This window comes from Prenolepis imparis, unplaced genomic scaffold (genome assembly GCF_030444845.1).
Source record: "Prenolepis imparis isolate NDT839.2.m4 unplaced genomic scaffold, iyPreImpa1.0 SCAF_2, whole genome shotgun sequence".
Lineage (NCBI taxonomy): Eukaryota > Metazoa > Arthropoda > Insecta > Hymenoptera > Formicidae > Prenolepis > Prenolepis imparis.
This window is the reverse complement of record NW_028141160.1, coordinates 4,373,844-4,398,608: the sequence shown is the minus strand read 5'-3', so window position 1 is coordinate 4,398,608 and position 24,765 is coordinate 4,373,844. Positions and strand designations below refer to the sequence as shown.

At 30.9% G+C, this 24,765-nt stretch overlaps 1 pseudogene; it reads left to right on the top strand.

Annotated features, from left to right (window-relative positions):
- Positions 1-1,629: 1,629 nt before the first annotated feature.
- On the top strand, positions 1,630-10,068 carry LOC145932848 (nose resistant to fluoxetine protein 6-like; annotated as a pseudogene).
- Positions 10,069-24,765: the final 14,697 nt, after the last annotated feature.

The window sequence follows — 24,765 nt, the reverse complement described above, 5'->3', positions numbered from 1 at the left end:
ACATAATAAAATATAGACGTAAACGATCGTTGTCAAGAGTTAAGAAAAGAAACGATATCGCAAAATATATGTCTCACGTCGTCCACGAAGCTCAATACCAGGCTCTGACCTTAAATTAATGCACAAGCATTCCATCGAAACACAGTATTCTGTTTAGAAAATCGGAAGGTATCCAAATTAGATCTAATAATACTTCAGAGCGATAGATTAGGTAGGTTGAGGATGCCTGTAATCGTCGATTTTACATTTAAACTTGCATGAGCAAATATTTTCTTTAAATATTAATAATTTTTAATATTAAGTATGCATCGTGTCATTTGCCTTGTAGTTTTTTAAATGTTGATTTTTAAACTTTTTTATTGTTTTTGTGCGAAACTCTCTTTTTCTTTTTTAGATAACATTCCTTTTAAGTTATTCTTACTTAGCAATACGATTTCTTAATTATACGTATGTCGAATAACATGATTTTGGATTATAATAGAGTTAATATCCTGTGACTATATGGTAAAGTTTTAAGGAATTCCTTTTTTTAAGAACATTATATATAATAATCAGTAACAGTCATACATTTTTTTAGCAATATATTTAGCAATATACTTTAGCAATATACTCAGATTTTTATTCTACAGGGAGTAATAAGATCTCTTCTATTTTTTAACAAAAGATTAGTATTTTTGTTTTGCATGGAAAGAGATTTGTGTAATAAATACCAAATACTAAACTTTATCAAGAGAATTTGTAAACTACTAAAATTAAGCATTATTAAACGATGATCAAGCAATAAATTGGAGACACATATGCATGAAGTATAATAAAATGAGCAAAATTGCATTTGTTGATAATATGACTATGAATATTAATACCCTTTTCAGTAATAATTTTCCTAATAATGTGTGCAAAAGTTACGGATAAGCAGGTCTTATTATTTCCAGAAGAGCAAACTGACTTTATCGCAAACACCGGATATCTATCGAGAATCTATGTCATGTATTTAATGTATAATTAAGAAAAAATTATAGACGGTCGGGTATCAGGTATTTAACACTATTTGATCTACATATGTTGAAAAACAAGACACTTTTGATTTCACGGAAGTCATTATACACACCCATCACACTTAACATTGACGCACGCATACATCATATACATACGTACATGGGGCGACTATTTTAATTCATCGATTAATCAATCGCATGATGTGCAAATACAGCAAAGTGCTGTATGGGTCCTCGCCGCGGTTATGTTGGATTGTGACGTCAGAGGCGAGAAAGCACACGCTGAAAATTCTTAGATTTATTTTTAAATGAAAAGATATTTCGATGAAACACTATTTCAGATGGCTTTAACACACTTTTAAAATACCTCGAAAACTATTCTTTTCTTTTGACAGTCAATCAACCACCGTAAAATGATGTGATATCAGACTTTGTCATGCGGAATCACTGCGCATGTGCAAAGACCAAATAGATTGGGCCTTATATTACAGTCATTTTACAGCTATTGATTGATTATAAAAGGAAAAAGGGATATATTTTTAAGTGCTATTTCATCGAAATATTTTCTTATTTCGAAATGGCATCTAAGAATTTTTAGCATATGTTTTCTCGCCTCTGACGTCACAATTTCAACATGATCGGCGAGGAGCAAGGAGCCTTAACGAATATATGTATATAATAATCTAAATCTAAATAATGTGAGACATGAAAAAATAACATTTGGAATTTAATAAATAATTAAAATATTGATGATTAATTAATGACTAAAAAATATTGCTTAAGTTTTGCTTAAGTAATAATTAATAAAACTTATTTTATATTTTTAAGTGCTGGACTCTAGCGGTGGATATAAACCAGGCTTTCTTTATGGAAATAATTATTGGCTGGGTAGTCGTAGCCAATGTCTCGATTTAATGAATACAGTTCCTCTACAGATCGCAGAGCGTCATATATTAAATAATACGAAATATCGTGATCCACAAAAGGAATTTCCACCTTTCAAAGTAAATTACTTTGTTGCTCGTTTTAAACACAACAGTACTCTTCAATATCATATAAATATGTTCAATGAAGTAAGTTATTACATTTTTATGAAATATATAAGTTTCATAAAATTAATATAGAAAAAGTATATGAAGTTATAAATTAAATTAAAGTGAATTTATATAGATTTTAAAAGTTTTATTTTATCGAGTTGTAACAATGATATGTAATAATCCAATTCTAGATTATACAATATATTCATTTTTATATCTTAAAATTAAACTTGAATTCTCTTTTTTAAACATATAGATATACATATTTATATAGAATATTATATCGTACATATTTATATAGGATATGATCACTTTTACATTTTCTCCGAAATGTTTTATTTAAAAAAAATTTGTTTTTTTATGTCTTTTTTTTTTAAACCATTCATTTTTAAACAATCTTATTAGGAAAATGTAATTTTAGTGTCCCGACGGGCACGCCAAGTTTTTGTTCGTTATTTTAATTCTTTCAATGCCGGGTTTAAATCGTTTCGATTATGCAGATGATATCATTCTTAAAAATACAAAGGTGATTCTGTGATAAATTTTATATTTCAGATCAGATAATAATCTGCAAAATTAATACACATTTATATTTAGCTGAGTATTTTATTTTAAATATTTAAAATAATAACACAAATTTTTTTTTATAAAACAAATTTTTATTTATTTGGCTCAATTTTTTGATATCATTATTTATTTTAGAAATATTAAGTTTTTTTACAATAATGTAAAAACATTGTTTTTATATAACACTTTATCACATGGCGCGTGAACTTGACACCCTTTTTTTACCTTTTTAAAAAAAAAATTATTTTTTTGGGTTATATCATTTTTTTTGTAGTATATATTTATTCATAATAATAATAATAAATAAATAATAAAATATAAATATAAAATATAAATATAAATATAAGTATAAAATATAAATAATAAAATATAATATATAATAATAAAAATAATAAAGTATAATAATAATATAATGTAACCGATAAAACTTAATAATGAAATAAATTAAAATAATACTAACCTGCAACCTGCAGCGCAAGCTCTTTTTGTTTCCGCTCTAACTTATCTTAAGCAATTTGTTGTCTAACTTTTTCGCGAGCTGCGGCTTCTGCAACCTTTTCTCGCATCCTTTCCTCATCAGCTTATTTTATCTCCATCTCTTGCTACAATTGTCGTATTTTTTGCACATCGCGTCCCATTTTGCGCCGTTCAATTTCGCGCTCCCGTACGAAACTCCACTGTACCAGCACCAACATATCCCACAACTTTAGCAGCGTGCACTGAGCTGAATTACAATTAAAAGTATATTGTGTTTTAAGAAAAAGTAACTTTCTGCAAAGATAGAGATGACTTTATGTTATCTTTAATTTGATCAATGTTGATGTATATAATAGCTTTTTTTCACTTCCTTATTTTATATCAATAATTACATACTTATAAAGAAATATAATGATAGCGTAACAAGAAAGGTTGTTATGAAAGAAAATCACATATATGTGTTATTACATATCATATGTATGTAATATAGTATTGCAAAATGTAGAATGTAGATTTAAAAGAAATAACACGATTTTACAATACTATACTACATGCATGTGATATGCAATACGATCAAACTTGAATCAATTTTTTATAAAAACGAACTTTACATTATAATATCTCCGTTTATAAAGCACATAGAGAAAAAATAAAGGCACTTTTATTATATAATTTGAACTTAATCTATCGATTGAGCGTAGTAAGAACTCGATCGCTTCAGCCGTTATTGTGTATATAAAATATATGATACTCTCAACTGTCCGACTCGCGTATAGATACACGGCATGCCTCGCGGTCGCTACGCAAAGCTACGCTTATTAAACTTGGCGCGAGACACTACCGTGTCTCTTGATACGCTATTACTATAGACAAAATTATATGAGAATGCATTGATATTATGTATGTACATACATATACAAATATATTAATATGAACTATATGTTTTGTTTTAGGATTTAATTACACTTGGCCTCTGTTTAGCATCGTGTTCTATAAATAATCTAAATTTAATTCTGGAAAAAATATTTCATGACAGAGTTTTCCTTATCAATGACCTTTATTCTGTGGACTTCAAATTGGTCGAGGTTAAAGATCTAAAAAACGATCTGCTATGGTTATTCAATAATGGTTATTTAATATTTTTCATCTGGTATGTTAGAAAATATAAAGTAAATATATAATTAATATTATGTGTGTGTGTGTGATAACTTTATTGACATACAATAATATGCAAATTTTCTTATATAGCTTTCAAAAATGTTTTGAAATAATAGACATATATTTTATATTTATTTTTTATTTATGTTTTGCATAATTGCAGTTTTTTAGCACTTACTATTTATATGATGATAATTGGAATATACGATATATTTGAGCATCAAAAATATTTAATTAAGTAAAAAATCAAACTACCACTGGTAAGTATCGTATCTAAAACCACTTTTTCAATTTTAATAACTGATTATACTCATAATTTTGATCATCATGCATCGCATTTAAAGAAAATAAAAATTATATTCTTTCTGTATTTAATATTTAATTACTGTCAAAAGTCAATTGTCAGTTATTTTAATAAGGGTCAGCAAAAATTTATCATATATAGTCATATCCTGTATATATACATATATATTCTTTATTGAATTTAAAATTTATATAATGCTTGCTCTTTTCAATTTTCTCTCAACTAATCAGAGTACATTTAATTTTTATATAAATATACTACTAAAAATTCTGTATTGTGATTCAGATGTGAAAAATATGCCCGAGGAAATGGAATTAATGGAAATGGAAAAAGCTTCAGTTTTACTTCGAGAAAATAGAATTGGAAAAATTCTAGTGTGTTTTTCCGTATACACAAATACAGGAATAATATTCAACACGAAATTGGATTCTGATGCTATACCTGTCATTCACGGTCTGAAATTTCTAAGCATGTGTTGGATAATTTATCTTCATACCGCATTCTTTACGATGGATTTCATCGGTGAGTAATTCGGATAAGACTGTAAAATTTATATATATGTGTATATGCCTTATTTTTTACGTATAACAAAAATTTTTTGTATTTATAGACAATAAAGGATTTGCGTGGAAGGTCGTTCCTAATTTCATAATTCGAATAGTAGTAAATATAACCGTACCAGTAGATACCTTCTTTTTTTCAAGTGGATTTTTATTAGCCTATTTACATCTCAAACATAAAATGGACACAAAAAGAACTACATCGATTATAAAGCAAAATTAAATTACTTTTTTATTCAAATAATAACAAGATTTATTCGGTATGTTTTTCATTATTTTATTTATACAGACAATAAACAAAGACAAAATGCACATAAAAATAATTTAGAAATAAAATTTTTAACAGTGAACTACTATATAATAATGTTTTTCTTTTTAATATGTTTATAAAAATAATTAATTTTAAGGTTAACACCTGCTTACATGATGTTAGGAATATGGCAATTAAACTCTGCTTGGTACAACAAAACTTCACAATTTTATTCAAGTTTTAGACCGTACGAAGTTTGCACAAAATATTGGTGGAGAAATCTTTTATATATAAATAATCTGTTCGACTTTAATGCACTGGTATGAACGTATATGAAATTATAATTAGTTTAATATTGCTAAAAAAATATTAAAATTTACATTTTCAAGTTTCTATTTACAAGTTTTTATTTTCTTGTAGTGTATGGTTTGGAGTTGGTATTTGGCCAATGATATGCAATACTTTATAATTGGTACAGTGATAATGATCTTGTCAACTGTGTAAGTTGATGTATTAATAGTATATTATAATTTATAATCATTATGTGCTCAGTATTGAAATAAATATAAGTTGCTAATTTCAGATACTTTTATATGGCTGCTGTTATATTGGTTGTACTTTTAATAGGTTCTATTGCGCTTACTGGTTATATTTCATATACTTATGAATATGTTCCGACGTAAGTTATAAAAATATTTTGTTAATTATGAGATTAATTATATAAGTCCTTTTCTTATTGTAGGCCTGATGAACAATTCAGACTTTTAGATGTCTTGTATTACGCCCCATGGATCAGAATAGGTCCATATATTATTGGCATAATTACAGCTTATATTGTAAGAAGACTAAATCAAAAATTGGCCTTGAAAAAAGTAAAGTATAATTTAACTTTTATATGAATTTAATGTAAAAATAAACATAATTATTAAAATAGTTAGAGAATGTACATAAATATTAGATTACTGATTAATTATTTATCTATATTATTTTATATAGAATTTTTTTAATATATAGAATATACTTATAAAGCAAAAATAAATATTATATAGTAATCTTATCGATTTCAATGAACTTGTAAATTGAGATATATGTTTGAACTGTGATCAAGATCATGAATTTGAGCAGCATTCGAAGATTTTAGTTGTCATTAATTGATTATTACAATGTTATAAGTAATTGATTACAATATTAATATTTTAATAAGCAATCTTATAGCTCGGTTCTTTGAACGTGAATCGATATTTAAAAATGTATAGTTCCGCGTATAAGTTTTTGACTTATCGCACAAAATAAAATTATCACATCGCCCGATGCCTCAAATGCGAAACAACATTTAAAAATATACAGTTTTGTATACTTTATTGACTTTTTACGTCACGATTTTTCAAAGCGACATTTATTTCATATATTACTTACAAGTAATACTACCCAAGTGCGACATCGAACCAAAACTCATTTTAAAGGTCATTTGAAAGTCATAGATTACATTTTTCGAAAAAATGTTTGGTATAAAAGTTTCATGTTTTTTCGTATAAAATTTGAATCTGTAATAAAAAATACCAGATTCCATTTTAAAATAGTCACTTCTGGTTTTAATCACGTATTTTCGGCCGGAACCGGAAGTTGAAAATATCATGATTCGATAGAGCGTATCCGATTTATAAAATGGATATTTTGTTATTCCAAAATAACCACTTCTCTAGACAATATTTTTAAAAAAAATATAGCTCGATAATCCGATATCCCGAGGGTGATTTTTATCCTTAAAACACTTTTATGGGCCAAAATAAAAAAACACGGGTCAAATGTTTTTCGAAATACCACATGTGTGCAAAGTTTCAAAAAAATCGGCGAGTGACACTTGGGTAGTGTTACTTGTTAGTACAAAAAAAAAAAAAAAAAAGAATTATTTCACATTTGAAGTATAATGGCGATATAGATATCCTTTAAGTTAAACGTTAACTTTGATGGAAATATATTCTATTGGAATTATAATGATTTTATTGAATTTTATTGAAAATGCAAGTGAAAATGGCTGAAGATAATGGCTGAGTATTGAATGTATCTCAATACCTAATAAATCATAATTTACATTTAATAAAATATAATTTTTACAATAAAATATAATCATTGTTCAAGATTCCCGCGAGCGCGATTCTCGGCGCGAACACGCGATACGCGATCAATCGACGGATCGATGGCGACATCCTCCGGAGTCGCGCGCGAGTTACGTAATCGCGAGGAATTCGGCTATCACCCACGCTGCGCGACCTGTCATCCGGTGGGCGCGTGGCGTGAGGTAATTGGCTCGCGGATAGAATTCCTCGATTTGATAGGTGCGTACCTAGAAACTGCCGAACGCGTGCTTCCGGAAAAGACGCCGGCCGGCAGATCTCTATCAGCTGGCACCGTGCCCAGACGTGCAAAGCTGTCTCAAGTACAATTTCGATTTCGGCTCAGCCGTTATACCGTTAATAATCGTTCTTTCTTACGCGAGTGTTAAATAGTCGTCACTCTTATCATTACGTGAATTCATTATCAAAACCTCGCGCAGAGAAAATCGATATATATCGATTCCGACAATTTATTGTTGCGATCGCTGTCTAAGTAGTAACGATTACTACTATAATCAAGGATGAAACTTCTCTCATAATTGCGAGAATCGGAAGAGATAATTATCCTACGATACGTGTAATCCTTTTCAATTACATGTAAGCTGTTAATTGGTGCAATAAAGTTCTGCGATATTCTAAAGAGAGATGGATTCATTTAATGACGATATTCTTCTTCACCGATCAAGCCACATCATCGATCCTCCAGTCATCGTTATCGCCGAGCCCTCTCGGATCGTTCGAGAGTTGCTCATAATTCTAAAACAATTTCCTCAACAATCATATATTATGAGTTTTTAGAAAAATTATTTAATACTTTTGAAAATAATAAGTGATAAATTTACAAATTATTATTTTATTTCAAAATTTATGGAATTTGACTAAAATTGCTTTATTTGAAAACATTTTTAATTAAAAAAATTTTTTTAATTTTTATATATTAAAATTTTTATTGACTGTCAATTGAATAAGATTTCAGTATATATAATTCATTACTATTTTAAAATGATTTTATTATAATTTCCGTAATATATTTCAGAATTACGTTCTGATAGATTATATATTCATTTTTAAATTTTATTTTGCGTGAGTAAAATCATGATGATGTCATTATGAAGTCATTTTGAGTTTTATGTTCTACCTGGGTAGCGTATGTTTTTTCGTTTCTGACGTCATAATTTCAACATGATCGGCGAGGAGCCAGGTGCCTTAACACTAAATCTATTATTCTTATTACACTTCAATATTTTATCTAAAACAATTTTTTTCAGAAAACTGTAATTTTTTGTTGGTGGCTTGGTAGCGCATGCAGTACTTTCATATTATTAGGCATTTATGAACAAAATATACCTGTTCTGTATGCTGCTTTTTACATTGCATTGAGTAGAATACTTTGGGCCATAGGTATAGCATGGATTGTAATAGCGTGCGTTACTAAACATGGTGGTCAGTATATAAATATAAATATAAATATATATATATATATATATTTATATTTAATTACACACACTCAAATACATATTATTTATATGTATATATATATATATATATTTGTGTGTGTGTGTGTGTGTGTATGTACATATATATTCATATACAGAAAATGTGATACAAATATGCCGAGACTCCGAGACAATTAAATAATATCTCATGTAAACAATACATTTAAAAAAAATATATTTTTTACAAAAGTTATGAAGTTTCAAGAAATCCATTTCATGATATAGTAGCGCGTCCCTTACCCTCTTTAAATGGATTTAAGGAATTTGGTAAAAGATCTTAAATAAAAAGAAGATTAAAATGGCATTTTTTTGGAAAGAACACTAAAAAATAAACTTTTGTCTAAAACATTTATCTTTTGATAAATACTTTTTGAAATACTTATTATCAATAATAATTTTGATTATTATTCAAGATAATTGTTTTAATCCAGAAATAATAAAAGTGACTTTGACATAACACATCCGCCCAAGATCAAATCAAATCAAAATCACCGATAAATTCAACGCTTTATACTTTACAACTTTAGGAAACATTTTTTTAAATGCATTATATATGTATACAGGATATTGAATCGTCCAAAACATTTGTATTATATATATGTATATTTGTAGTGCAGATATATTCTGTAGATATATATATGTGTATGTGTATGTGCATATATTTTTCTAAATATAATGATATAATTTTGAAAAATCTTACTTTTATTGACATACATACAATAAGTGCTTGATTGTGTTACAGGCATCATTAATCAATTATTATCGTTCAAAGGCTGGATTCCTCTTAGTAAATTGACTTATTGTGCTTATCTTGTGAATGCCTTCATCATAGAGGGGATTCGCCTAGCTAGTGAATCATCCGTTCACTTGGAATTTCTGCCTTTCGTAAGCGAAGATTATATCTAAAATATATTCCAATATCGACAAAGAACTTTTTATTATTTATTGTCAATTTTCAGATTGTTATGTATATAGGATACGTTGTGATTAGTTACGTTTGCGCGTATGTATTGACCTTAATGGTAGAAATACCGTATATTTTATTCATGCGAATTTTTCTTCCATCTCGTGGAAAAGGCTAAGAAAAATATATATGGCGTGTAATTAGAATGTGCTTTTGAAGAACTTATTTCACATAAATCCTTTTGCGTAATTTATGCAATATTTACAGAGAGATTAATGATTTTTATATTAATTTCTGCAGAATAATTAAAATAATAAAACAATGAATGTACATAATGTATGAATGAACATAGCTAGATGTGTTAATAATTATTGTTATATATGTTAGTATTAAATAATTATATAATATACCATGTATTAATGTTTTAATAAACTGAAATTGTTTTTACAAATTTCCAGAACATTTCCATCAACATATCTTGATATTTTTTTCACACGATATGCGCAATTACAAAAAGAAAAATGTTAATAAAATAATTTAATATATGTAAGATTAAGATTTTCTTAAAAACTTCTTGATTGTAAAAGATCGATCCGATTGTGTTACATAAAAGCATATAGCTAGCGTAATGTTAAACAATATTTTATCGCGTATGCCAGCCTATGAATAAACAGAAAGCTCTTAAATCAAGTTTTTGAAATTACTTCAAATTATGTATATCTATGCATCCTTGCTTGCTTCAATTTAAATTTCTGAAACGGTTTGCTAGTCTTCTTGTAGAAACGGAGGTAATTGGTTTGTGCTGAATAATTGTTCTAATAATGGAACTTTGTGGAAATGTATCTAAATCGAATATAAATCCTTTAATTTCTTGAAATTTAAAAAACTTTTTGAGCACATTTAGTCAATGCAAAAAATGTGTTACATTATCTTTCCAAATTTTTTGTTTTATAAATAGTATTTTAAATGTAAATTTCTACACACAAAATAATTTTTTAAACATTTATTTTATAAATAATTTAAATAAAAAATATATTTCTATTTTGAGTAAAAAAAAATTATTTCAGAAAATTAAAATTTAGAAACTTACATATTTAATAAATATGCGATATATATATATTCATGCTATTTATTAATATAGGTATACTTAATTTTGCAAAAAAATCAAATTTAAGCAGTAAAATATATATATATATACAAATATACCGGGTGTCCCATTTTAAAGGATCCACTCAAATATCTCAGAAATACTGCGTTAAATAAAAAAATGTTTCCTACAAAAGTTGTAGGGTTTCGAGGGGGACATAACATAGTAATATTCATATGACCTTGGGCGGCGTCTCCAAGGTCAAGTGAAGGTGAGAATAAAATTTTTTAATGGGAACCCATATTTTTTATTATAACATTTTTTTCTACTAATTAATTTGAACAACTTTTATCTGAAGCATTTTTTCATTTTCTTCAAAATTCATTCTCACCTTCACTTAAGGTTAACCTTCACTAACCTTGGAGACGCCGCCCAAGGTCAAATGAATATTACTATGTTATGTCCCCATCGAAACCCTACAACTTTTGTAGGAAACATTTTTCGATTTAACGCAGTGTTTCTGACAGTGAAATATTTGAGTAGGTCCTTTAAAATGGGACACCTGATATATGTATATACAGAGTGTCCCATTTTAATCTCCTCAGGCAAATCTCGAAAAATATGGAAGATATGGAAAAATGTTTCAGACAAAAGTTGTAGGACTTGAAGAGGGACAGATGATGAAAATATGGACTTGACCTTGAGTGACCTATTGAAGGTCAGGTCAAGGTCATTGATGTTTTCTTAAATGGAACCCCCTACTTTCTATTGCATATTCTTGTAGGCCTTGTCGAGACGTTTTCAAAACACTACCTATTGATGTCTCTTACGCAAGCCGTTCCCAAGATACGAAGCTTCAAATTTGACATATTATCGGCATTCGCATTATCCAATGTACACCGCGGGGAGGTTGTTCAGTCAAATTTGTACATCAAGAGAGAGTGCCCTAAAAAGGGCAGACTTTGTGTGTGTATGTGTGTATGTGTGTGTGGGTGTGTGTGCTTCTTTAGTAAAACTTTTCTCTAATTATTTTTCTTCTGGTTATTTTAATGTAAGGGAAAGGATAAGAAAATGGTAGAGAAAGAGAGATAAAAGTTTTACTAAAAAAGCACACACACAGACGCACGCACGCACACATACACACACACACACACACACACACACATATACAAACAAAGTCTGCCCTTTTTATAGCCACTTGATATACAAATTAGATATACATAAAGCCCAGTCTTACATGGTTACTAATTGTAAGTACGCAGCGAAAAGAAACAGTCTAATGTTACGCGGTTGCTAAGCGCGGGGTGGAGCGATCTACAAAAGACAATAGCCTAGTTTACACCGAGTACTTGATGCGCGTATCAAGTACTATATCCGTATCAAATCGTTTGATACGCTCGGTATAAACGCTCGCGGATTATTTTAGTCTGGTCTGGTTCGATACTCCTGACTCGCGAGTATCAGACCAAGTTGGTACGCGTATCAAAGGATGCCAGCACGCTGTAAACGCATCAGATTTAATTCCGATCGCATTTTCCCTGCCACTACTGTTAAATTGAGGTTAGGTTAAAAATCGAATTAAGATTCTCAGACTTTTAGAATTTTATATAACTTGAAAAACAGTGAAATTTGTTCTTTTTCGGACTGAAAACTTAACCTAATCTGTTTTGAAATCAATCGGTGTAAACAGGGACTAATCAAATGTTTAATCCGCACCAACTTGATGCGTGTACCAATCGATTTAACGGTGTAAACTAGACCAATAGCATGTATGAGCAGCGGATAACGCTGGACCCCCGAGTGGGTTGTCTCTTCTCGCCGCGTGCTTGTAGGCGCGCAAATTGGCCGATCTATTTTAATTTATTTCTTATTAATTATTGCGAATTTCGCAAAATGGTACAGGACTTTTCTATTCGGTTTAACTCACTCTACCTGCTCACGAGAGGTGAAACGCGACCACCAAACACCCTGTATATATACATATATAACAGCTCTGACCTTTCGAAAGTAGAGATTTCAAGCTTTGAAACCCTTTTTTAAAGTTTAAATTCTCATTTTTTGAAACAAAGTTACAGCTATTTAAAATTTGGCCATTTTTTAGACAATTTTTTTCCCTTAATTATTGTGTATGTTACATTTTTTTCATATTTTTCTTTTTTTGCAATTTACCATGTTTACACTTTTTCATTTTCTTTGCACCATCCTTATCTTTTTTTTTTTTATTCTCATTTTTGTTACTGCCTGACTCATCATCATCGCTCTCTATCCTATTTTGATATTTTCAATTCCTTTTCTTTCTTACTTGGCCAAAAGTTAGAAGAATATAAATGATTCGTAAACATTTATTTTCTATGTTATTGATTGCTTTAATCGCAAGACATCAAATGTGTATGTATATATGTTTAATTAAATAAAATATTGATTTTATGTGTCACAGAATTTGTGTATAAGTTTTTCTGTTTTCACTGTTGATGCCTTATTTGTTATCGATAAAATATCTTCAGTTAGAAGTTATATGCCTATTACAGAAATTGTTATATTCATTATTAATTTTTAAAGTTATCTTCAATGTTTACTTTGTGCAAGAAAAGCTGATTCTTGAAAAATAAAAAATGTATATTATCTTGATATCTTAAATACAATCAATATTTCTTTATAAATGATATTTAATAATGTAAATGTAAAAAAACATAATTTTATTTTAGTTATTTATTATAATATTTGGCATATTACTTCATTAAAGATTAAAGTACGTAATACTATCAATTACTTAATAGAACAAATACTTAATAGACAAATACTTAATAGAAATTTTATATTATCAAAATATTAAAAATGAGTATTGACCATCTATCCTGACTTTTAGGGGAAAAATGGCCATAGTATTATAAAATAGTTGACCGCATACATATATATTTTATGTTAAAGTAATAAAAAAAACTTATAATTTTACATATTTACTTTTTTATTTTTATACATTGAACATATAAACTTTAACATATTTTTTAATATAAAATAAAACTTTTATAAAAAAAATTAAATTTTAATAAAAATATAATCTTTTAGATAGTTTTTTTAACAAAAAATAATCTTTAAAACAATCTTTAAAACAGAACAGAAGTAAAATTTTATACGTAAATAAACAAAATACATAATAATTTGATAATGTATATTTTAATAATGAAAATGAACCATCTTGTCCAAATTAAAATAAAGATGACCAAAGTATTTATAAAAAAACAGTGAAAACGAAAATAAAAATTATGAATTACATTATAATTTATATATTATTGAATGATTTTATATATTTTATTGACGAATAGCAAGTGAGAAAACGATGCATGTCTTTTTTTATATTACTCGTAGAATCGTTATCGTGATATTCAGCAACAAAATATATATCATATACACTTTATTATGATAATACTAATATGCAAAGTCAAATCAAGCGTTAATGATTTCTTAATTCTTATTGATATTGAATTCGAATATCATAATGACAATCGTAATAGCAATATAAAAGAAATCATTCTTTACTCAGCATGCTATCTGAATTAACGCATATTTATAATTATGCCTTCCAATTGTAGGATAGAAACATATTTATAGATAACGATTTAATTATATTGTTAACAGCTGAGAAAATGACTGATTTATTTCTTGTTTTTATATTGTTAGTACGTTATTATGATTCGAATTTGATTTAGGTAAGAATCAAGAAATGATGAGCACCTATACTTTAAGTTCTATTTAGTATATTAATTAATATTCATAATAAAGTATATATTATATATATTCTGTTGTTTTAGCCTTAACGTCTTTGTTAATTGAAAAGAAGCAAAAAGAAGAAAAAACAGATTTATTTTGTGTATGCTCTGTAAAAGAAAATCTGAAAAAATTATCAGAGATGAGAAATCAAGTTGCAGTAATATTATAATACACACTTATATTATTTAAAGGATTTCAGATTTTTAACTAAAGACGAGAAAATGCTTAAATTTTTGAAAATACTTTAATCTTAATCGTTTATCATGTAAAATTGTATTACAAAATCTTAGAAAGCATAGTTGAAAATAATTTATATATATCATAATTTTATTTTATTCTACAAATTTTTTCATATTACATTAAGTAATTAATTGAGAATGTTATACTATATATATTAATATTGATTGATAACAATGTGGAATATTTTATATAAGAATATAATACACATTTTGTCTAATATATCCCCGTACATTGTATATCTTTATAATAAAAAACTCCGCTTCTCAATTTTGACTTTTAGGGGCCTAGTAGGAGTGAGTAGAACTTCACTCTTTAATTTAATCTTATCGATAGTAATACTTTTATCCACTTTAAATACAAATGTTCGTATCAAAGTAGCTAGTATAACAATCATAGAAATCATCGCATACTTCATACCTGAAAGAATTTGTGATACATGTAAAATAAATTTTATAATTCACATATAATAATTTATTGATTATACTTACCTACGCAATTTCTTGACCCGGTACTAAAAGGTAGATAATAATCCGAACCAGAATTTCTCAATCTTTCTGGAAGAAATCTATCCGGATCAAACATTAATGGATTTGGCCAATATTTTTCATTTCGGTGCATCGTTGACAGTGATAGGACAACATCAGCACCTTTCGGCAAAATAATTTCTCCTATAAAACACAAATATCTTTATGCAATTAGGCGTTATTAATGTAATAATATAGAATAGCACAATAGAGTCCAGATTAATCTACAAAACAAACGTATGTGGTCTACAAAATGATATTTCTTGTCAGAAACTGTAATGACATTTTTATTAAATCCTCTTAATTCATTTCTTTTGCTATATCTTTAAATTATTTTTTATTTTGGTATTAGTAGATATACTAAGCCAATTCTAACCCACGGGGCTCCGAGGGTGCGGGGCGCGGGGGTATCTCGTGGCGTAAGGGCTGACGTCATGCGGGCCGTGGGGGGTTCTCCATGGCGAGGGGTATGACGTCACGCGGGGCGGGGGTATCTCGAAGGTGCGGGGGCTGACGTCACGCGAGTGGAGGGGATGTTTCGACAAAGGAGGAGGAGTTTTCTGAGTGCAATATTTGTAGATGGTATCTTTACGACTTTTTTATGAGGGATCTTAGACATTTTCCCAAAAGGTATAAAACAAACGCCGATGATCGACAATTTTGTACCCTCGTTAATATAATTTTATTACGGAAGCGCCGATGTCGAAAGCGCGGCTGCTCGAATTTGTCAACGGAGCGTTCTAGAATCCATTAAAACTATGTTTTTTTTTTCATTTTATGAACAAAATGTCCATTAAATGTCCATAAATCATTAGGATATTATGGAAAGAAATGAAGATTTTAGAGCCGACGCTGCGACGAACAAGTTGAACCGTGATTTAATAGGCCTCTACCTATTTGCGTTGACGTTCGGCAGGTTTGTACCCTCGCGGAAAATCTCCCATAAACGAGAGCGAAACATCTTCCTTAATATTTTTTAAGGAAGAATTGCGATAATTTTGAGAGGAATGGGGGTTGAAACTTATGGAGAGTGGGTCTGTCTCCGCGTCAAAAAGTCTTTAACATTCGTATAGTACAGAAGAAAGTTAAAGTGTGTATAAGACATGGATAGAGACATTATTATCGATAGTGATAGTGACGAGGAAGTAATGATAGTCGAAGAAATTAATAATAGAATTATAAATGTGATAAATGAATCGCGTTCCCCTTCCCCATCTCTCGCTCTCTCATAAAACGCCTCGCGCTATCTCTTCTAAGCGCTCTCGCGATCCTTAAAATTTTATATACTCATATATTCATTTATATATTCATTTATATTCACATTTATATACATTTATTTATATACTCATATATCCATTTTATATTATAATTTTATATCCATTTTATATTCACATTTATATATTCACATTTATATACATTTATATACATTTATATTCTTTTTAAATTCACACACACACACACACACGTAAATATACACATTTATAGTAATGAAAAATTAATGTCAATATTAAAGAAAATGTTTTTAAAATTCCTCTTCTTTTCCTTTGCAAACCTCTCTCGTAGTCTCTAGCCTCGCGCTATCTCTCTCTTTCATGTTTCTCGCCGTGACACCTCTCTTGCGGTCCCTAGTCTCTCTTCTCGCGATCCCTAGCCTCTCGGTCCCTAGCCTCTCAGTCCCTAGCCTCTCGGTCTCTAGCCTCTCGGTCCCCTTCCCCACGTGACATCATCCCCCGCAAGGACCCCACAACTATTGGGAGCTATACGTATAAGAGCTAGGGAACTGTTTACGGGTGGGAGAGAGTGCGGATTAGAAATGCGTACAAAGAAATTACATCATAATTTAAACTTAAAAATTCTTTATTATTTTCTTTTACATATTTTACATGTTATTAACTAAAAACTAAATCTATTTGCGCGGGTCTAATATGCGTTATAATAATTTTGGGTTCAAATATCAGATTTAATTTCGATTTTATTTATAGAACATTTGGTGAGCGAACAGCTTATTGGGTAAAAAAAAAATGGATTGATGTTAACTACAAATTAGTAAAAACCACATCAAAACTAACTTTTTTAAGGTCATGCAAAAATTGGGATTTATTTCCCAAACATCTAATGAATTTATGTAACTTTGAATTTAATTTATATCATCATAGATCATTAAAAAGAAGAGACAGAATGCTGCATAAATTCAAGGTTGATTCATTAAAAATTGAGATTTTTATCTTCACAGATTAATTGAATTGTTACATAATGAAAAATACACCATAAACCAAATTCTTTCCAATAGTTTTCCTACATACACATGGTCTGACATAACAAAACATTACATGAGAGCTTTTGATAATTACCATAAAAAATTCATTATCTACATATGAAAAAATTGCAAGGTTTACTAAAGGAAAAAACAAAACATATATTAAAAACATCAAATCAATAACCTTCAGTTATAACTTAAATAATAGTTTAAAACATAAACCAATTACTACTATTAATAACAATCTTATAATCACAGATATCAAAGGATCTGATTTCCTTAAAAAAAAACCTGTTTATCCTTTAAATAATATTAATGAAAAATGGTTCATAAATTTATCTGGTCATGAAATCCCGGGAGAGGTTTCTAATTTGTTACAATTAGGCAGTAACTTCAGCCTCCCGATCACAAAAAATAAAAAAACAGCCATACATGAGTTTATTAATGATATTGAATTTAACACCAACAATATCAATAACATTACAACTATCTGCAATATTTCCATACCACAGTTCCATCATTTTATTCGGAATAATCATCACACGAACCCTATTCAATCAAGATTATTATCGATGCTTCATTTATAATAACTAAACAATTTTGCTCTCATAATCCTAACATCCTTTTCACGCGTGCTGATAAAGGCAATGTAACGGTTGCACTAAACAAAGACAATTACATCGAAAAAGTGGAACACCTACTAAATGATAAAAAAAACCTATACTTTGATCAACAAGAACCCCGCATCAAAAATTGAAAGGGAACTTAATGACATATTAAAGAATTGGTTGAAAAATGAGCACATTATCTTCTATCAGCACGTCTTAATATAACCTCATTTATTCACAATATCTTAACAAAAAGCATCCCGAAATCTGCTACCTACATAAATAACAGTTTTGAATTGTACAGCATTCTGTCAGGAAAAATATTAAGAGAACAGGATGTTTTAATTTCACTTGATGTGGTTTCACTTTTTACAAATGTACCTCTAGATCTTGCAATTGGAAGTATTATTAACAGATGGAATTATATTAAACTACACACAAAAATTCCAAAAGAGAAACTTATTTTCATGGTTACCCAGTGAGCAATATGTTATCAAAAGAAATGCATAAAGTACTCAAGTTTAAGAGTCGGACTTCCGATAACTCCATCAAAATGATAATATTATCAATAAGTCCTCCAATGCGTCGATTTTAGAGGAAAGAAAGACATCACATAAATGACATCTAAAAGAATTCCACAATCTGACTTCTTTTAAATATCAAAAAAAGGTTACCGTTAAGAATTTAATGATTAAACGAACTTACCTGTAAGTGAAGTTCTATCATAATTGTACGAAGCGCCTCTTCCGAAAGATAAAATGTAGTACTCCTCAATTCTATGCCGGGGCGCCACAATCTTCAAAGTCAAAACGAGTGGCTCCCTTCTATCTGCTCGGTTTCAGCCTCATTCTTTAAAGGTGTCGCCGTAGCCATATACAACTTGAGGGATTCGAGTTTGTCGAGCAAGGGTATAGGGTGGGACCTATCTTTCGGAAGAGGCGCTTCATACAATTATGATAGAACTTCACTTACAAGTAAGTTCGTTTAATCATTAAATTGTATTTCGCGCCTCTTCCTCAAGATAAAACGTAGATGTTGAAAGTTGGCTACGGTGCTATGGAATTATACAACCATGAAAGACAATTTTCTAAGAAACATAAATTGTTTATTGCACATAAACGCAAAAGAGAGTAAGACTATCATAAATATAATGCTTTATCTTAGGCAAATTATTTAATATTGCTTGACCTCTTGGATCCTGAACGAGGGGTTTATCATAAAATTTTGTAAAAGTGGTTGATTTCTCAGTCCAGCCTGCCGATTTTCTTATTGCATCAATATTAATACCTTTACGTTTCGCGGCAGACGTAGACGCATGTCTAGTCTACCTGTGAGCTGAGAATATATTTGTGTCTATACCACTTTCCTGTAAAATATCTTATTAATAGGCTATTTACCCAACGACTAAGAGTTTGAGTCGAAGCTCTTTTATAAGGTTTCCTGTAAGAAATAAACAAAAAGGATGTATTCTTCCTGAGGTCTTTAGTCCTTTCTAGATAATATTGAAGTGTATTTGCTGGACAAATATTCAAGTTTTCCTTATAAAAGAGTAAGATTAAAACCGGTTGCTTCTTCCCGGGTTTAGAAATCTTAATTCTCTCAGGGATTTTAATCTCTATTAATTCCTCTTTAACAACTATATTTTTTATATCAATTAAAGATAGGGTTTGCATTCTTTGGCCCGTAACTAAAGCTAATAAAATAATCAATTTTTTACTTAAAACTTCTAAAGATAAGTTGACATTACCGCAGCTTCCTAACTGATCTAAAACTATCTTTGGATCCCACGTCAAATCGTATTTAGGTTTAGGTGGTCTCAGTTTAGATAAACCTTTAAAAAATCTCCTAATATTCTCGTCTTGCCCTATTACTGGGCCTAAAATAAGTGAAATCGCCGATCTCATCCCATTAAGCGATCCGTAAGAGGCTCCTTTTTCGAATTCTTCGGTTAGAAACTTAATAACATGTGTTATTCCAACTTCATAACAGGATAAGTTTTTGTTTTTACAAAACATCCACCATTTTCTTAATGAGCAGTCATATTGCTTTAAGGAAGACTCGCTTAAGGAAGAAATAGAGATTGTTACAGATTCTTCCGGAATGCCTTTTAACAGGAAGGCTTTCCTGATAACTTTCCGACCACCAGGGTAAGAGACCTCCAAAGAGGATGTGGTTTCCTATCCGAAAGCAAGTATTACTTTTAGGTTTAATAATTAAAACCTCCGATTCCAGTAATGAAAGGAATAAAGGGAACCACGGTTGTGCTGGCCACTGTGGTACTACCACTATGCCTTCTGCTCTTTCTGCTTTTATTTTTTGTAATACCCTAGTCATTATTATAAACGATGGAAAAGCATAAAAGAAAAAATTATTCCAATTTATGGTAAAAGCATCGACTGTTATTGAACCTGGATCTCTTGACCAAGAAACATAATTTTTGCATTTTGTGTTAATCCTTGATGCAAACAAATCTATATCCGGATAACCGAATTTTTTAACGATTTGTCGAAAGGCTACGTCCGATAATTCAAATTCAGTTTCTTTGTCTGCTCTTCTAGATTCTATATCCGCTTCTACGTTTTCTTTAGATGCGATATAAGACGCGAAAATAGATACTTCGCGTTCTTCACACCATTTCCAAATGCTTCTGACAAGCTCACTAAGTTTCCTAAATCTTACACCTCCCATGCGATTGATATAAGAAATCGCAATGGTGTTATCTATTCTTAACAAAATATCACAATTTTTAAGATCTTTTGCAAAACATTTAAGACCAAAAAAGGCTGATAAAAGCTCTAAATAATTTATGTGATGTAGTCTTTCGGCCTCGTTCCAAAATCCATGTGATTTATTATTGCCACAAGCGATTCCCCAACCGGTGAGGGAAGCATCTGAGAAAATAACTAATTTAAATTCTCTATTAGCGATACTTGCCACTCTATGAGGGATATTTAATTCCCACCAAGAAAATCTTCTTGTAAATCTTGACTTAATTGCATAACCGTTTCGTAATCGCCATTTGTTTTTTGAAGAGCTAGGTATTTTTCTCTTTCGAATCTCTTAACGTGTGCCCAACCGTATTGAATAGCTGGGCAGCATGATACTAATGTTCCTATCAATTGCGCGAATTCTCTAATTTTACATTTCTTCAATTTCTTGAATTTAATGATTTGTTCGCGAATCTTATGTCTCTTTTCTATAGGTAACTCTAATGTCATTTTCTGAGAATCTAAAACAAAACCAAGGAAATTGCAAATCTGTGATGGAATTTTACGGCTTTTTTCTTCATTTAAGATAAAACCCAGTTTTTCTAACATTTCAATAGACTTGTTAACATTTTCTAAGCATTGTGAATAAGAGTTCTCTAAAAGCAATAGATCATCAAGATAAATAACTGATAAAAAACCTAAATTTCTTAGAAATCCTATTACCGGTTTCATAATTTTCGTAAAAACATATGGCGCTGTATTAAGGCCAAATGGCAAACACTTAAATTCATAAAGACAGTTATCAAACGAAAATCTTAAGTATTTTCTATGCTCTTCGTTAACGGAAATCATATAATAAGCATCTTTAAGATCTAGCTTTCCCATGAAACAGTTGCGGCCAATTAATTTGCAAGCTATTTTATAATCCTCCATTTTAAAATGCTCTGACTCAATAAAATCATTTAATTTTTTCAGATTAAGGATTAGTCTACTTGATCCGTCCGGTTTAGGTACTAGGAAAATACTGGATATAAAATGATTCCTTCGTGGTTGGCATTTTCCAATGACCCCTTTAGCGACTAATTTTTTTATATGATCATTGATAGGAGATTTATCTTTCTGAGACCACGCAGGTCCCATAGGAGGCGACTTTTGAAATACTGATTTACAAAAGGGAATTTTGTAGCCTTCTATCCATTCCAAAATTCTAGAATCGGAAGTTAATTTTTTCCATTCTTCTATAAAAAAACTTAACCTGCCAGCCGGTTTACTTACGTCATTTACACTTGTTAAGTTTTCTTCTGTTGTGTAGGGAGCTGTGTTTGGTTGTTGCGATCTCCCTTGATCTGACTTTTCCAATTCCTTTTGTTGGGCTGATATTGGCTGAAGCTTTTGTTCCGATACCCGCCTGATATCCTGGGCTTGAAAGGCTGACGTCGAGGCGGGACCTTGGAGTTTTTTGGTTTTCCAGAAATCCCAGATTTCGTTTTCAGATCTTTTCCTGAGCGTTCAATAGATTTTGCCGCTTTTATACGCTCTCCTAGTTTTTCCTCGAAGAGCCATTCATCTGGCTTAGATGAATCTAACGTCTCTTTCTGGGAATTATTGATAGCGGCGAGAATTAAACTTCTACGGGTAAGAGTTTCGTCTCTTTGTAGGTCCGCCAACAATCGCGCCGATTCACTAAGCTTCTTAATCAATATAATTCGAGTGGGTGACTTAGCCTCTTCACTCTCAGTTTTATTGTTAATAATATCAACAATAGCGCTACCCATCAAGGCTAGGCAGGCAGTAATTTTCTTTTGCTTTTCCACTATTCTCTCGTCTCGCTTTTTAGCCGTTTCATTTATTGAGACTTTGATTTCCTCATTAAGCTTTGGCGGGTCAATGACGACACAATTCTTTGGTAGCGCATATGCCTTTAATAACTCTTCACGTTCTTCCTTAGGGAGACCTTTCTTCAAAATATCTTCGAGCCGCACAGCAATACTCTTTGGGATGGCTGGAGCCATTATTCTATCCTCTGCGACTCGCTTACCGATTGCTTCTAGGATTTCTACGTCTAAATCCTCAATTACGATTTCATTTTCCTGTCCAAATGTATTCGTTTTTTGGGTACCTGACGCCGACGGCGTCTCTCCTGACTTGCTTGTCGGCTGATTATTAGCCTCTATCGGTGTTATGCTAGTAGAAGGGAGTTGAGAGAGATTTGATGACGAACCGTCGAGGTTAATTCCCGTCGGATCTTGAGATGATGTATCATTGGTATAGTTGTTGGCCCATATCCGATGCCCCAGGAGAGTTAGGTGGTGATCGTGAAAGTTCCTCTGATTCTGAATCATTAAATGATTTCGGTCATTTTTGATTAACGTTTTCCTCCCTTGAATCACGGCTGCCTAATAACCAAAAACATAACCATATTTAATTTAGGGTTGTTTTAGAATAAATGTATAAACAATCCCTTTATCTTCACTCCTTCTCTCTCTCTCTCTCTCTCTCTCTCTCTCTCTCTCTCTTTCACTCTCTCTCTTCATATAACAACGATATATATATATAAGCATACATATACTTTCTTGAAATCGTTCTGTCTTGTATATACAACGAGGCTCATTACGCCTCTCGTCATGAGACAAATCTCGCCCACAGGTTAGAACCTGTGGCTCGTCAATAGGTTAGAGCCTCTGACGCGACTAGTGTATATCAAAAAAGTGCGTAAATGCACAATTTTTATGAAGCTCATTTAGCCTTTCGTCATGAGACAAAGCTCGCCAACAGGTTAGAGCCTGTGGCTCGTCAATAGGTTAGAGCCTCTGACGCGACTAATGTATATTAAAATATGCGTAAATGCACAATTTTTATAAGGCTCATTTAGCTTCTCGTCATGAGACAAAGCTCGCCAACAGGTTAGAGCCTGTGGCTCGTCAATAGGTTAGAGCCTCTGACGCGACTAGTGTATATCAAAAAAGTGCGTAAATGCACAATTTTTATGAAGCTCATTTAGCCTTTCGTCATGAGACAAAGCTCGCCAATAGGTTAGAGCCTGCGGCTCATCAATAGGTTAGAGCCTATAACGCGACTAGTGTATATTAAAATTATGCGCTTAACGTTAACAGGTCTGAGCCTGTGATGCTCTGTAATGTTTCCAGACCGTACAAAATAACTCACTACCAAGCTACGGACATGTCTACTTCCTCCCCTCCCTTCTTTTTTTTTGAGGGGAATAATTGTTTCTCTTCTACTTACTTGAGCGTCTTCCACGTGCTCGTTTCTCATATTTCCTGAATTCCTTCATCAGATGTCTCATTTTTTTAGCTAGTCTATTCTCCTTGTCGTCTGAATCCGATTTCTTGTTTTCTTTTTCCCATCTTAATAATGCGATGTGACTACCTCGGCACAAAGGAAAAGAATGAGGCTATGAAACCGAGCGGATAGAAGGGAGCCACTCGTTTTGACTTTGAAGATTGTGGCGCCCCGGCATAGAATTGAGGAGTATTACGTTTTATCTTGAGGAAGAGGCGCGAAATACATTTGCTATTTGTAGTATATTTTTACATTTTTTTTTATATTAAAAAAAATATAACTCTTAGTATAAGTAGGAATACAAGGAGAGTTCTAACCCAGGTCCTCCGAGGGGGGCGTGGGGCGGGGGGGTTCTCCGTGGCGAGGGGGTATGACGTCACGCGGGGCGGGAGGGATCTTGTAGGCGAGGGG